The sequence below is a fragment of the Octodon degus genome, unplaced genomic scaffold (assembly GCF_000260255.1).
Source record: "Octodon degus isolate 3935 unplaced genomic scaffold, OctDeg1.0 scaffold00348, whole genome shotgun sequence".
NCBI lineage: Eukaryota > Metazoa > Chordata > Mammalia > Rodentia > Octodontidae > Octodon > Octodon degus.
Window position 1 is genome coordinate 974,786 of NW_004524924.1, and position 12,858 is coordinate 987,643.

Sequence of the window (12,858 nt, forward strand, 5' to 3'; positions counted from 1 at the left end):
TCTCTGTATCTTAGGGCAGGGTCTACAGGGTGTTCAGGGTCTCACTACTAGCTCAGACGCATAGTGATCTGCCTGTTTACAGCCTCCCAAGAGCTGGGATCACAGGCTCACGCCACAATACCCAGTCTCGGCTACCATCTCAGCATACCCTGGGGGTGGGGCCACATGGCAGGCCCAGAGATCGAACCCCCGGCCCCTGTGCCTGCTTGCAGGCACTTTAATCTGCTGAGCTATTTGGCTGGCCCTAAAAATTGAGAAGGATTGTTTGATTTTTTATTTATTTATTTATTTATTTTTAGCTTAGACTGCCTTAAGGGCGGGTCTGGTAAGATAGTTGGATCTGGGTATTGAACTGGGGTACCCTGTGCCTGACTGGGTTTGCTAGAGCAGGTGTTTAAACAACTGAGCTAACCCATAAGCCCCCCCACCCTTAATTATATTATAGGATGATATAATTATTATTATAGGATAATATATAACATAGGATATAATGTATCATCGATTAGCATAATACACATATTTGTTGTATATATTTGTCCCATATATTTGTTGTGTGTATGTTGTATGCACGTGTTGTATATATGCATATTATATATATATAAATAAATAATTTAAATGTCTTATACGAAGAGAGAAAAGGTCTCTTTTCCTGAGAGAAAATAACACATTTGAAAAAGAAAGAAGAAATAGAAAAGACCAAAAGAACGGGAGTGCTCTGAATTTTCCTAGCCATGTTCCGAGAGGCAGTGGAAATGAAAGAGAAGAAAAGAAAACACGGAAGGGAGAGAAGGGAAGTGAACTCAGAGCTGGGAGCGAGGCGAGCAGAAGGTAGAGGATGCAGCCCGGCAGTGACACCAGCTGAGCGAGGCCCGAGGAGGCGGGTGCAGGCACCCCACCACGTTTCATGGGATGAGTATGCTTAGATGAGTATGCTTAGCATTTCTTTTTTTCTTCTTCTCTTTCTTTTTTTCTTTTTTTTTTTTCCCCCGGAACTGGGGATTGCACTCAGGCCCTTGTGCTTGCCAGGGAAGCACTTATTCCACTGAGCCATCTACCTAGCCCCACGCTTAGCATTTCTGAAAAAAATAATTACACAGATTTTCAGTTTGAGGAAGTAGTCCACACACACTGCACGTCACAGGACAGTTCCTTTGGTGTGGGCCACATACGCATAGGCTTCATTTGGTGTATCTATGGCAAATAGCCATGGTGATGCCCATGGTGACTGTCTCTGCAGTGACCCCTCTTACAGGGTGTAACTCCTGCATGCAACAGGATTCTGCCAGATTTATTTGCATACCCTTAACCTAGGGCAAGCCTGGCCAGTACTGTGTTAAATAAACATTCATTGGATGGATGGATGGACCGATGGATGGATGGATGGATGGATGGATGGATGGATGGATGGATGGATGGACTGATGGATGGATAGATCAACAGACTGATGGATGGATACAATGCTGGAAACCCTGTATTTACCTCAGTCATAAATCAGTGGGAGAAAAGTCTTAATATATAAATTTTCTTCACAGGTTGAGACTTGTTATACAATAACATATTTCTTTTCCAAAGGTAAGAACAGATGCTGCCCACATTTTCTTCCAGCACTCATTTTCCTCTTTGCATGGGCAAATTACACATCAGAGCACCCACACACCATCTGACCAAAGAGAGAAAATACGGATACAAAGCATTCTGCTGATGCAGGGCACAAGGCACAGAGCAGACAGTGGGGATAATGAACGCCCTGATGGCTGTAATTTACTGCAATTATGCGGTAATCCACTACAACTGAAAATTTTATTTTCTCCAAAAACTCAATATATTTAAATCAGATGGAATTAAATTTTTTAAATGTTCTGAGTAATTATGAGGGAAGCCAGTAGAAGATATATGTTTGTAACTCCAAAGTTTGTAAGTCAAATATTGCATTACCACATTACAGTTTAACTGTTCAAATTCTCCAGATTAAGAGAATGACTAATTTATTAGCCATGTGTGTATTACATGTTATTACATACCAGACATTTGCAATGTACTAGAGGCTGAGCGCAAAAACCTAATTTCAGGGAACCTAGGATCAGTGAAGACTGTACTATGAGGAACTAATGGATTGGATATAGGAGAAATGGGGAGGGAGCTTAGTTTATCTGTGAGGGTCATAATGGTTGACAGGTGAAGGCAAAGTGGAGCTGGCTCCAAACCCCCCTTCTGTACGGGAGGCAAAACACAGCAACATGAATCGAGGCGCTAAGGGCCAACTTGGGGCATTTAGTGAAAATGACGCCCTCAGCGCTGCTGCACCCTAGCGGAGAATGGCAGAAACTTGAGGCTAGAGAAGAAGACAGGGATCTTGCGCAGTACATTTAGAAATATGTATTTCATGAGAGGAAATGTTTGGAAGCCAGGAAGATTCTGCTGAGTGAATTGTGAGTTTCTGTAATTAGTCAAAGGGAATACTGACACAGAGCTATAAACACTGTCCTCTTGAAGTTTGTTGTAGCTGAGAAGTTCTCAAATACTCCTTTGTCGAATCTACCACCTTTATCGAATCTAATATTGTAGGTACAATTTTCAACTAATCAAAATGACTACATTTGTCTTTGTGTATTTTTCTTCTCTTTCCTTCCCTTCCCAATTTTCTTTTCCTTCTTTTGTCCCCTGTTCCAGACAATGGCATGAAGAAAGAAAGGGAGGGTCCTGTTGGGATAGCTGATAGAATTTGAGTGGAAGATGTGGATTGGGTGATACTGTCATTTTAATGTTGATTTGTTAATATTTTGTCTTGTTTCACTTCATTTCATTTTTCTTTGAGACAGCACCGTGTTATGCAGAACAGGTGATCTCAAACTCGCTGTGTAGCTCAGGCTGGACTCAGACTCTCAGGGATCCTCCTGCTCAGCCCACTGCCTGCTGGGATTTCAGGGGTGTGCCACCACACCGCCTTGCTAACTTGGAAAGGCTATGTGATGAGAATATGGGAAATTTATGCTCTGGAGCAACATGTTCTGGATCATCATTGTTATGGTTTAGCGGTAAAATGCGTCCTCACCCCCAGAACTCTCATGGGTGTGAAGGTGAGTGGAGTCAGAGGGCACTACGCTCCTCTCAGGCTCCGCCAGCGAGGTGTGCAGAGGCTGGATGAGCCCTGCAAGGGGGTCTGACCCGCAGGAGGCCGTCCTCCAGCCTGCCTTCCCCTTTTCCCTCTCCCTCCTGGCTGCCACGGACTGAGCACCTTTACTCCCGCCGCATCCCTCTGCTGTCCCATTTCAGCCTTTGACACCCCCCCACCCTCCCCCCACCCCCCAACATGGACTGAATGCAGGAAGCAGAAGGAATCGCTCTTCCTTAAATGTGGGGTATCCTCATCCTGGGCCTCAACAATGGAAGTACGATGAAGAGACTAGTATAAACTGGAGTGTAAGAAAAGCTAACCCAAATGCACAAAATAAAACCTACTGTGTGCACAGCTGCTCCACAGCCTAAGCACAAACTGGGGAGGAACTGAGAGGACAGATACACACCCAAACCGAGCAATTTCACGGACAGTTTCATAGAGGACTCGTTTGAAAATATGTGGAATGACACACAGAAATGACAAGTGAGGGTGCAATACTCTGAGGTTATTTCTAGCAGCAAGTTCATTAGTGCCTCAGGAGACAGAGGGAAGTTGATATGCTCTTTCTTGTAGTATCAGCCTTAGCGATTGCTGTGCGTTAGATTTCAATCCATCCCACACTTCCCTAGAGACAGAGAGCTACAAAATCTTGACACTCGGCATTTTTGGAGGGCAACAATGGTGACAACAGAAGACTTATCAGAACCTAAATCATGGTTTTCTCTTCGCTGGCCAAGAAACCGGACAGCAAGCATGTTTTGCTCTCCCTGCTGCCTTGAGGCTCTTTTTTTTTGCGGAACCTGGGATTGAACTCAGACCCTTGTGCTTGCTAGGCAAGCACTTATTCTACTGAGCCATCTCCCAGGCCCTTGCCTTGAGGCTTTTGATGTCGGCCTTAATTCCCGGTTCAGCTTAGCCTGCCAAAACTGACTTCGTTACTCACATTTTGGTCCTAAGCTACCCAGCTGAAGAAAGAATATCTGGGCAGCTATGTGGAACTTTGAGATGTTCCAGTTGTTCAGCTCGTTAGCTTATCGTATGGCAAAGCCCACATCTATTCTGGCAATAAAAGCGACGGAACTTTTCCGGAGGTGTTCGGCAACTGGGCAGGCAACTCTGTTCAGTACTATTGCTGTAGTAATTAGCAAAAGCATCCTTAATTTTTATCATTGCATTCATGAATAGCAGTTTAAATTATGTCATTTTTAAACCCGTCAGATTTTAAATGGACTGGCCGTTGACGTCAACGTGGTTGCTGCCTCCAGGTGTCGCCCACTTCTCATGGAGGATGCTTCTGGCCACCAGTCTTTCATTACTCTTATCACATGTGTTGCTCGATGTTACCTGTTAGGATTTTTTTTCAGGTTTGACTCTCAAGATTCAAAGATAGAGCACATGACAGAGAGGTTGTAATCTCAAGCATGGCCACTTTGCTGTAGTGGTCGGTCCAGTCCCCAAGCGCTTGACATGCACGTACTTCAAAGCAGGGCTTTGGATCTGACAACTTGGATAAACGCCTGCATGCTGCGGGTGAAGCACCTAGATGGTTACTGTGCTGCGCCCACACTGTCTCCTGCTTCCTCACACATACCTCTGTGTGTGTGTGTGTGTGTGTGCACTTGTCAGGCAAGAAGGAGTAAAGGAAGGAGCAAGAATGAGAGGAAGGGAGGCATGGAAGGAGTGGAGCGAGGGGAAGAGGAGGAGATGTTCACGTACGATGTGGGGTGACAAGATAATTACACCACGACTCAGAACACAGTGATCATCACAGACTTGAGAACAGCGAGGCTGCGATCCCGTCTTTTGAGGTTCTTCCTCCTCGTACAGTTTAGCTTCCTGGGGCTGCTGTGACAAATTGCTACAAAAGTCATTTTCCCACAGTGCTGCAGGCCAGAAGCCCAACACTGGCTTGCACGCACATGATTACAAGTTCTAGGGATTAGAACACAGGGAGTGCTTGGAGCTGTGCTCTTCGGCGTGGCATAACCAGTAACACTAACTACAAGTCCCGTTATCAGGTGTTCGACTTTGGAAACTGAGTTTCCACATAAAATACTAGGTCTGTGCGAGGACAGAAGTTGAACTCACTGGACAGGCATTTATCAATTACAAGTGCAAATTGAGCTACGTGTGAGCGGGCGATATTTCTTTTCACTCCAAGCCGACAGCTTCCTGCAAGCAAAGCTATGGTCATGCTCGGTGTTTCCTATGCTGTGATGGTCAGCAAGTGCCCTTGGAACGAACTAGCCAGCAGGAACTGCCCGGCGCTGTGGTCACGCATCCTCCCAGGCTTCAGCGCCTCCTGCTTCAGGAGAACCTCGGTAACCCAGGTCACGGTTACAGCAACGAGGCTGCTGGCTTCCTCAGCCCAGGGCTCTGTCCTCCTCCCTGGCACCCGCTCGTCTTCTCGTCCTGTCCCCTCCTCACTCTCACAAGCCACTGGCCAGCCACCAGCTCCCTTCCCAGTGCCACTGCCGCTAGCAGCCTTTCGCAGAGGCCCAGTGCGGCGGTCCTTCAGGGAAGACCAAGGAAAGGCGAAGGAAGACGCTCTTCTCCCAGCGCAGGTACACTGTGAAGCCCGCGCTACCGGTCCGGGTCTCAGCTGCTGTCCCCCGTGTCCTCTTCTCCTGGCGGAAATCGATACACTTCCGCCTTTTCTAAGTCAACAAGGCACACTTGAGCATTTTTAAACAGAGGAGCTTCTGGTCTGTTTCCATTTTTTACTGGGACTCTAGTCTTTGTCCCAAAGTGAAAATATCGGCGTGCTTTGCGTGCTGCGCCAAGGAACTCCCCTCATTTCTGCTCCCATTCGATGCGTCCCCCAGGCCCTTCCGCTGGCCTCAGCCACACCCGGACACTCCCTGCTGGCCCTCTTTTTCTTCCTTTACTCCAAGGATTGGCTCTTCGGGCTTCGCTTCGTGGCTCCTGGCTTATTTCTGCCACCACACTCGGTGATGGATAGTTCCAGAGAGAAGCAAGCGAGAACTGCGTCACAGTTGCAAGGGGAGCATCTGCTGGGAAGGGAAGATGTTCTCGGACTGTGCTCGGAGCGCGGCGGCCCTCGCAGCGCCGGGTCTGCCGCAGGACGCGACGCCAGCCTCGCAGCCGCAGTCTCCGCGCTTGGGCTCGGATCCCAGCCAGGGAAGGCGCGCCGAGCGGCTGACGCCGGTTCTTTCTAGAGATGAAAGCAGGGTATTCCCGGGGGAGTTGAAGAAAAGCAGACAGAACAGGCATCGCCCCTGTTCTTACTTGGCAAATCGTGCATCTCATGCACCAGCAGACGCCAACTAAGGTAATTTGTCTCGCGGCCACACAAAGGCGAAAGAAAGTAAGAGCCATTTAACCGAAGAAACGGCAATGAGTGAGCCCGGCGAACGGAGAACTGGAAAGAGGGCGGCTGATGGACGCAAGCACCAGGGCGCGGAGACGCCGGGATTCGGACCCTCGGCCTCCTGGTCCGCAGCTGCCTTCGCCGCCAGGGCGGGAACGCGGAGCCAGGGACGAGCACAGGCCGGGAGGCTCCTTGGGAACAGCCCGCTGAGCTTGGGGCGGGCGTCGGCGCGGCCAGCTGACGACCAGAAGCAGCCCTTCCTGTCTAACAGGGTGCTAAACAAACGCAAGGGCTTTGTTATCCTAAAAGCAGGTCGCCAGCGCAGGGCGTGCCCGTCGTGGTCAGAGCCCGAAGGAAACGTCTTGAATGGAGGAACAGCCTTCTCAGTCTCTCACCTCGAGCGCCTCCGGGGTTCTCCTGGAGCTGCAAACACAGGGAGCTCCGCAGGGGACCGTATTACACACCCGCACTGACGCAGGCGACGTCCTGAAATTGCAGTCGCGACCGTGTTGTGCTTAAGCCCGAATAAAGCTCGCGCCGCTGTAACAGAGCACTCCACAGGCAGCATCCAGCAGAGGCTGACGGTGAGAACCGAGTTCTCTGGCACCTTCGAGGATTGGCTTTCTTGTCGCTGGACAAAGCACCAAACATGCACAATTTAGAGGAAAAGAGGTTTACTTCGGGTCCATTTTTAGGGGAGTCCCTGCAAGGCAGAAATGTCATGATAGCATGGGAAACAAAGCTGCTTAGTTCCCAGAAGCCAGGAAGCAGAGAAGGGGAACAACACTGCGAGGAAGAGGCAAAGGCCAGACTCCACCTGCCCACCTTAGCCGAAACACCCCACCATGTGCCCGCATGGCACTCAAAGGTATTCACTTAAACAGTTTTTAAATCTCCAAATTCACACAAGGTTATAATTCTACCTAATGTGACACAAATCTCGTCTATAACTGCAAGTCGAACAATCAACCAACGTCTAAATGTGCTGGTCAGTTGTTTAGTTTGTTCATTTGTTCTTGTTTGTTTGTTTCATTGTTTGAGGCAGGTTCTCACTATGTAATACAGACTGGCCTCACACTCCCTACAGGATCCAGACTGGCCTTCCCCTCCCCGCAGCCCTCCTGCCTCAGCCGCCCAGATGCCGCCGCTGTGCCTGGCGGCCTGGCAGGTCGAGTCACGGCGGCAGTCCCCGTTCTCTTGGCACTAGCTTTCTGAACTGGCTGTCCCATCGATGGACATGAGCCTGACACTGCAGCCTAAGGGAGAGATTTAATTTGCTCACTTTTTTGTCCCTTTGATTTTGGTTTGGTTTTTTTGTTTTGTTTTGTTTTGTTTTTTATTTTCTTGGTTTTTGTTTCTTCTGTTCCACAGGTTTAACCCAGGTTCTTCCCACGAAGCCGCATCCCCAGCATGTTCTAATGTGCTAAATGTTGAAACAGGAACTTGCTAAGCAGCTGTGTTGCCAGGCGGGGCTCAAGTTTGCAATCTTCCTGCCACAGCCTCCAGAGAGCTGGGATTAGAGGCTGGCACCACCAAGCCCAATCCATCTCGTGTTTTGAGGAGACTTGGTTCAAATCAGAAATATGGCAGAGGGCCTGGTGGAGTGAAGCTGCTAAGCTCTTGGCAGCCAGAAAGCAGAGCAGGAGAACAAGGCCAGAGGAAAAGGGGTGAGCGACCAGAGACAGTCCCCGAGCCACACTCCACGTTCAGGCACTCCTGGAAACTCGCAGCAGGCCTCTGCAGGGCTCCCAAGGCCACCAAGTTGACACAAGATCTGACAGTCACGCCTCATTGCTTGCTGCCTCCCCTTAGGAGAGTACGGAGGCCCTGTGGCATTGCTGTAAGGGCCTCCCTTGGTGTGATGGCGAGGAGGCCCCTGAGAGCAGCCCAGAGCAAGGGCCGAGAGGCACATCTGGAGCGATCTGTGGATCCAGCGGCAGCGGGACCACATTAGAGCCGTTCCCTCCCACCAGACACTGCTCTGCAGCAAGGGGCGAGTCTCCTTCCCTCCCACCACACTGCTCTGCAGCAAGGGGCGAGTCTCCTTCCCTCCCACCAGACACTGCTCTGCAGCAAGGGGCGAGTCTCTCCCCACAATTTTCCTTCTGTGGTCCTCTTTTTGGATTTCAATGCTTTTCCAGTTGTAAACCTGGCATTCTTCAATATGTTTGCCACCAAGCAGTGGAGTTTGTCACCAAGAGAAGTGTTTCCTTCTCTTAAATCTTGATGTGGTCCTCATTGCCTTTGCTGACCGATTATACTACAAGCAATGCTAATTATGATAGAGGTTATAACAGCAATGCTCTGAACCTCTGGGAGCAAGTCAAAGGCCACATGGCCTTCATTAGCTCTGTGTAGACCCTTGGTCAGGACACTGAGCCACCATGGAAACAGTCCCACCATGGTACAAGGTGGATCTGATGCCTGTGCTCCCAAGGCAGTGAGCCTCGAGGGGCCACCAGCCAGCACGGGCATGCAATAGCCAGACAAGTGAGTGTGGGTGGCTCCGGGTGGCCTCACCCTTAGGTGTGGGGTCATTCCCAGGGCTCACCCAGCAGACTCGCCTGGACTGGGAGGCACAGTTGCTTCGGCACCAGCTCTCCTAGCAGATCGCTCCGCTCTCACGCTGTGTCCTTGTACAAGGCTAACATTAATCCCAGCAGTCCACCGAGTGCGGTCCCAGCTTACCTGTCTGGATGCTTGCCCTCAAACCACATGCAGCTCTACTGGAGGTACTCTGCCATTTTCAAATGGTCCACTACTGAGACTGAAGACTTGGAGGTGACTATATTGACTAAGTTTCGGTTAATAATTCTATCTTATATGTCCTTAGTATTAAAATCCATTTTTTTGAAGGAGAAACGACATGTTACAAAGAGCTGACACAGTGGAATTACCACAATAGCAAGAATCTAGGGCTTAAAACCCAGCTCTGTGCTCCATCTTCAGGGAATTCTCCCTGACCACAAATGCCAGACAGAAAGGATGAGCACAATAGGTGACTTCCGCTCCCTGTCACTGCTGTAGCGCTGCCGTGTTCAGGACCTTCCCAGAGGACAAAATGCCTTTTCTAAAAATATAACCACTTCCCTTAAAAATCTCTGTGGTTCCACACAATATTTGACATCACTACAATGTTCTGTTTTGTTACGAATTCTCTTGTCTAGGTTGGCAAGGGAAGATGCATCTGAATTCTGGGCAATTCACCAAGTACTCTCTCTTCACTGTAACCATAGTTACAAAAACAATATGTCATCTTTGAATTCAAAAGAAGATGTACTTGATACAGACATGAGCAAGACTTTGGTACAACCTGCCCTGCAGTATAGCAGCAATGTCCCTGTGCTACTACCGTGAGCCTCGCTGACTTTGCACTGCAGAATGGCGGGATGCTGGCTCCTCTCGACCCTCAAGCTCGACGCTGCCTGGAGGTAAACTAGATCATCCCCGAGTGGCTGTCGATGTGCTAGTATTTTTCACTGTCCTTGGGAGAGGCCTTGTACACAGATGGAGCCAGTGTGCAGGATATAAATGAAAGGAGACCTGTGAAGCTCCTCTCACATGATCACCTGCCGCGTGAAACAAGTCACGGATGACCACCAGGCACCGTCTGTGGCAACGGACGAAGGACACCGGGCAGGGCTCAGAATACTCGCATCCTAGGCCCTTTTTACTGCTCATGTACGTGACCTGCGGTGGTCTCTGAGCCCCTCTGGCTTCCACCACTCTAAGAATAAAACCAGGAAATGTCACCCAACCACCCAATGGGCAAGTGCATGTCGCGCAGGCTGGTCCTTTAGGGCGACTTCTTTCTCCGGGGCAAAGCCGCTCGGAAGTGAATCTGCAGTCTGCCCTGTTTGCCTCTGTGCTTCAGGAGCATGAACCCAGGCCCACAGAGAGCTTTCTCTGCATAACACAGTTATTTATACATAAATGTAATAAATCGTATTATATATTTCAGCATTTAGAAAATACTGAATGAAAACCAAGTATCCATAATCCAGCCATCATAGTGTTATTTTACTGTACATAGCCCTTTCCTCATTCCTTCTTTAAATTATAAACCTAATGACATGAGTAAATATTCACATAAAACATAAGCAATACCTCATTTCAACGCTATTCTACCTCTTTCCTCACCAGAGTCTGTATTCTGAGGTATGTATGGAGATTTCCGTTCAAATGCTTGTTACCATTCATAGAATTATCTTTGCTAATGTAGATAATGGTGTTTGTAGTATTTTAAGTTACATTGCAACAGCGAGCAGAGGCACCAGGATTTGGAGGCAGATTCACCTTACATCAGTGGGCACTGCTTTGTATCATTCCCAGAACGTCTTCTCGAAGGCTTAGGGAAGGAGGTATGCATGGGGCTCGGAGGGGAGGACAGAGGCGGAGCGCGTGGCGGCCTTGGCGGCCTCTGCCAGCACGCATCGTCGTGGCCAGCCCCTCCCAGGAGACACAAGTAGCAGAAGCTGTTCCCTGGGCAGCTGCCAGAGTGAACTAATGCTGGTTGGGCAGGCACTTTCTGCCACAGTGTGACGGAATATTTATTTTATGCCCAATTTTGTGTTTTCAGGATTGATTCATGTTAATATATTTGTAAAGTTCATTTTCTTAAATATCATGCAATATTTTACGAACCTAATTGTTAGTTTGTGTCTAGTTGTCCCCCCAAAGTCTCATGCAGTCATGGGGTGGCTTCTGGAGTGACTGATTCTTGAGCCAGTGCTGGGATTATGGGTGTGAGTGCCCTGGGCAGACGTCTGCACTACAACGTAAGGAGGGGAGAGAGGCCAGCTAGCTGTCTGAGCTGCTGCTGTAAGGGCTGGGATTGGATATACTGTCCACTGGAGACCAAGTGAAAAGAATTGCAGAGCTTTTATTAATTAGCTAGTGACCTGTGTGCTCCCCTCCCCATCTGGGAAGACCCAAGAGGCCCAGTTCTTCACTCCCTACTTGTTTTACGCTTTCTTAGTTGCTATGGCAACCAAGCCGGAAGGTGACACGCCCTATAGCCTACCTTATAGGTGCAGGGTCACGGCAGAAATGTGGTGCCCCTATGTCCTACGGGTGCAAGGTCTTGAGCAGAGGGATTTATGGCTAAGCAAAGGCAAGTAATCTGTCCTTGACTGCCCTAAATGGATCCTGTCTCTCCTTAGCTCCTGTATGTTTGTGAAGTTCTGACGGAAGGGGAAGAAGGGCTGAGGAGTGGGGTAACTCGGCAAGGCTGCTTCTATGCAAATACTGCAGGCAGGGCTTAAACTACCGCGAATTCTGCCTCAGTCTCTTCTACTTCTAAAGGTGAGTAGAGTATTGCACTAGATGCCATCCCGTACACCGCCACACCCTTTACTTTCTTGTTCTCTGCCGCTGCCTTGAACTGCTGCCCTCTGCCATGTGCCGCCCTGCCTTGGAGCCAGCTGAGTTTGGACTGAAACCTCCAGTAACTGTGAGCTAAATTAACCTTTCCTTCCTTCATTTTGAGTGTGGAATATTTGTCCCAGCAACGAAGGAAGAGTAACTGAGACACTAAGGTAAAAGACCCCCCCCCCCGCCAGTATACTTCACTTTCTTAGTTGCCCAGCTAACAGCCCCTATTCCTGCTCCAGTTGATCCCGTCTCTTAGAATTGGCTGATCACTGTGATGCACATTATATAAACCAACCCCCAATTAACAAGCCACCCTGCATCTGTACTTCCTGCTTGCTTATCCCATATAAGCTCCAGACCACCAGGGCTCAGTGCCTGATATTCTGAGAATGATCCTGTTCAGAGCTTATCAACTTAAATAAACCAACCTCCAAATCCTGGGCATCATTTCAGTGTCTCTCCTTGTCATTGCATCTGGTGTATCACTTGGGAAGACCGACTGGACTGACCTCTTTGGCACTGGACATGGTCATCATGGGCAGAGCAAGAACCTCTGCAGGTCCTAACAGGAAGGCATACCTTCCAGATTTCTCCAATCCCCTCGGAGGTCTGGAGGAGGATTTTGGGCTCCCCCCTTGAGTGACCCACTTGGACCCCAAAGGGAAGAGGACACAATCTATCTGCCTGCCGACCTGATTCTGATAAGAACCTGGAGGGCACCTCAGTTAGCCTGAGTCTAGTCAGCTTGGGTTAGGCAATTAGGACTACCCTCAAGGGAAGGGGCTTTTGAATGTTTAACTTCTGAGCACCTGCTTAATGAATGTGTGAGCGAGTAGATTGGACAGAATGTACAATAGGCCGCTCTAGCCATGCACCATGCCTGGGAAGTGAGGGTCACTGTAGCTGCGAGTGGAAAGGGCAGCACACACAATAGGCTGCTCTGACTGTGCACCATGCCTGGGAAGTGAGGGTCACTGTAGCTGTGAGTGGAAAGGGCAGCACACACAATAGGCCGCTCCGGCCGTGCACCACGCCC